Source organism: Dama dama, chromosome 27 (genome assembly GCF_033118175.1).
Source record: "Dama dama isolate Ldn47 chromosome 27, ASM3311817v1, whole genome shotgun sequence".
Classification (NCBI taxonomy): domain Eukaryota; kingdom Metazoa; phylum Chordata; class Mammalia; order Artiodactyla; family Cervidae; genus Dama; species Dama dama.
In genome coordinates this window covers 55,503,127-55,506,490 of record NC_083707.1, presented here as the reverse complement: position 1 = coordinate 55,506,490, position 3,364 = coordinate 55,503,127, and the positions used below count along the sequence as shown (strand labels likewise).

General features: G+C 43.4%; 1 non-coding gene across 1 annotated transcript; it reads right to left on the bottom strand.

The window, feature by feature from the left end:
- Positions 1-2,108: 2,108 nt before the first annotated feature.
- TRNAC-GCA (transfer RNA cysteine (anticodon GCA)) lies at positions 2,109-2,180 on the bottom strand. The gene has a single exon. It is a non-coding gene; the product is annotated as a tRNA-Cys (tRNA).
- Between the last annotated feature and the right edge of the window lie 1,184 nt (positions 2,181-3,364).

The window sequence follows — 3,364 nt, the reverse complement described above, 5'->3', positions numbered from 1 at the left end:
ATTTCCAAGTTTGTTTATTTTAATTGCAAGTAGCCAACGCCGACTTGTGTTAACATAAGCAAGGGAAATTAAAATTATTTTGCAATACTATAGAGAGCTGAATCTTAGAAAAAATGAAAACAGGATCATCATATCTATAGAAAACTCCCCAACCACTCACGGCCTCAAGGAAAGACACAGACCATGGAATATGTTGATCTCTTTAGAGCTTCCAGGATGAACCAGCTTCAGCCATTTTCCATGCTTGGTTCATGCTCGCTACATTCAAATGCAGCAAGTTTGATTGGCTGAGCTTGAATCTAGAGCCAGGAGAGGGTGTGACATCTTGATTGACAGAGCTACTGAGACTGGATACATTGGGGGTATCCCATGGAAAAATTAGGACTCTTCTAGCAAGAGGAAAGGGACGCTGGCAGGCAGAAATAACAGAGGGTCTGCTACCTACATACACATGGAGAGAAGACCAACTTGAAGCTTAAAGGATGGGAAGAAGCACAGAGGCTCAGGTTCAGGGTAGCTAAAAATGCAGTCAGGTCATGAGCAAATCCAGCTAAATTGTGTAGAAGTTTCTTATTTAGTTGCACAAAATCTATAGGTGGAAAGTCAGAAGCATCCATTTGGTCCCTCAGTAATGGAACAAAGGCAGGGGGTGAGGGGAAGACAGAGGAAGAGAGGAAGGGAATGAGAATGAGTGAAGGTTTATGCTATGGTGTGGCCCAGCTCCAGTTAAATCCTGGAATAAGAACTTTTTGTTGTTGTTTTTTAAATAAAGGCTGCAATACTTTTGACTAGCACAGTGACATGAAGAAATGGGGCCACATTAACAAACTACTACAGGGGGTTGGTGACATACAGATGTTGTCATGGGGTCACTAGGAGTCAGTCTTCATCCTTCCTTTCTTCTGAGTCATGTGGCTGAGTTTATAACAGCAAGGACTTTAAGACAAAGAGGATTGGAGTAACATCTCGCTTGCCTAAACTTGGGGAAGTTACTGAATCTCTCAGTTTTCTCCTTGGTAAATCGGGAGTTTTTGTATCTCCCTTGTGGAGTGCACATCTCTCTTAGTTGCCTAGGAGACCTGGCAAGCCCTGACCCCCATCACCACTCAGAGTCCACCTCCCTCCGCTTTCTTCTTTCTTACTCAGAATCATCCATGCAGGCAGTGATGTTCTTCAAACAAAGATACAATCTGAATGGAGAGAGAGATGACCCAAGAAAAGAAACTGGTGAAGCTGGTTTGTCCTGGGTGATCCCAAGAAATTAACCAACTTCCTGTTGCCTGTGTGTCCTGAAGCCCAAGGGTGATGGTTCTTCGGGAAGTTTTTGTCTATGTGCTTGTGTTGATTTCCTATAGGGGTTGAACAAATTGCCACAAACTCCATGACATAAAGGGGGCTTCCCAGGTGGCACTAGCGGTGAAGAAATAACCTGCCTGCCAGTGCAGGAAGTGGGTTCGATCCCTGGGTCAGGAAGATCCCCTAGAAGCAACTTAGCATTCATGCTTGTGCTGTGACATAAAAGAATACAAATGTATTACTTTACAGTTCCATACCTTGGAATTCTCCCTGGACTGAAATCAGGGTTTCAGCTGGGCTGAAAGTGAAATTTGCTCACTTGTCAAACTCTTTGCAACCCCATGGACTATACAGTCCATGGAATTCTCCAGGCCAGAATGCTGGAGTGGGTGGCCATTCCCTTCTCCAGGGGATCTTCCCAACCCAGGGATCGAACCCAGGTTTCCGGCATTGCAGGCAGATTCTTTACCGACTGAGCTATGCATAAAGACCGTTGATGATTACATGGGCTCACCTGGATAATCCAGGGTAATCTCCATTTTTTAACATCAGCTGATTAGCATCCTTAATCCCATGTGCAATTTTAATTCCCCATTGCTATATAAATGAACCTAGTCACAGATTCTTGGGATTAGACATGGACTACTCTCAGGAGGTCATTATTCTGCCTATCACACAAAGTAAAGTGAAGTTGCTCAGTCACGTCTGACTCTTTGCGACCCCATGGACTGTAGCCTACCAGGCTCCTCTGTTCATGGAATTTTCCAGGCAAGTGTACTAGAGTGGGTTGCCATTTCCTTCTCCAGGGGATCTTCCCAACCCAGGGATTGAACCTGGGTCTCCTGCATTGCAGGCAGACGCTTTACCATCTGAGCTACCAGGGAAGCCTATTACACAAATAATACCTAATTTCCACTTTATCTTAGATTCAATACACTCTTCAACATTCTTTCAAAAAGTTGTTTTTTCTTTTATGTTCCTTGTTGTGTTGACCCAAATCAGCGTTGGTTGTCTTTGCCTGTATCATCCTTCCCCCATGATACAGCATGGGTCCCCCTCTTACTCTCCCTGGTTTTTTTCTTTTTAAATTAATTTTTTGGTCTTTGTGACTGTGTAGGCTACTATCTAGCCATGGGGCATGGGCTTCTCATTGTGGTAGATTCTCTTGTTGCAGAACTTAGTCTCTGGAGTGCATGGGATTCAGTATTTGCAGCTCTGGGGCTCTAGAGCACAGGCTCAATAGTTGTGACCCAAGAGCCCAGTTGCTCCATGGCCTGTGGGATCCTCCCAGACCAGGAATGGGACCTATGTCTCCTGAATTGGCAGTCAGATTCTTTACCACTGAGATACCAGGGAAGCCCTCTCCCTGTGTTTCTTAAAAAGAATCTTCTCAGTGAGATCTGGGGACCCTATCCTTGCCACACTCCAGGATTCTGGAACCCCTTTCTTCTACATCAATTATTTCCATAGCTCTTACCACCTCCTACTTCACTCTACGGGTTACCTATTCATCATATTTATTTTTTATTTTATTTTTTTTTAATTCTAAATACGAATTTTATTTATTTATTTATTTTCACTTATTTTTATTAGCTGGAGATCGGGATGGGGAATACATGTAAATTCATCATATTTATTTTATATCTCCATCCACTAGAACAGAGTGTCTGGGACATAGCAGGCACTTCACAAATGTATACTTAATGACTGAATGAAAGGGTTGTTGTTAGAATTAAATAAAATTAACCAAGATGATTTATACACAACAGGGAGGCAAATTGTAAGCGCTTGTAGGGTAGTGGCTCTTATTTTGAATCCCCCAGAGTCTCTGGCTTCTAGAATTCTCCATGACACATCCTTCAGCTCCAGTTTGAAGCTGTCACAAATGTTGCTAACAAGCCCCAAGAAACTTAACTTTGAGTGTCTCTTTGACTGGAAGACAAAACTTGAATTCTTCGAAAGCCACAGACATCCTTGAACAAGGCGCGGGAACCATGCTGGCCTGGGCTTTCTAGAGCTGTCTGGCACGGAGGGACAAATTGGGAATTTATGCACTGATGGTTCAGTT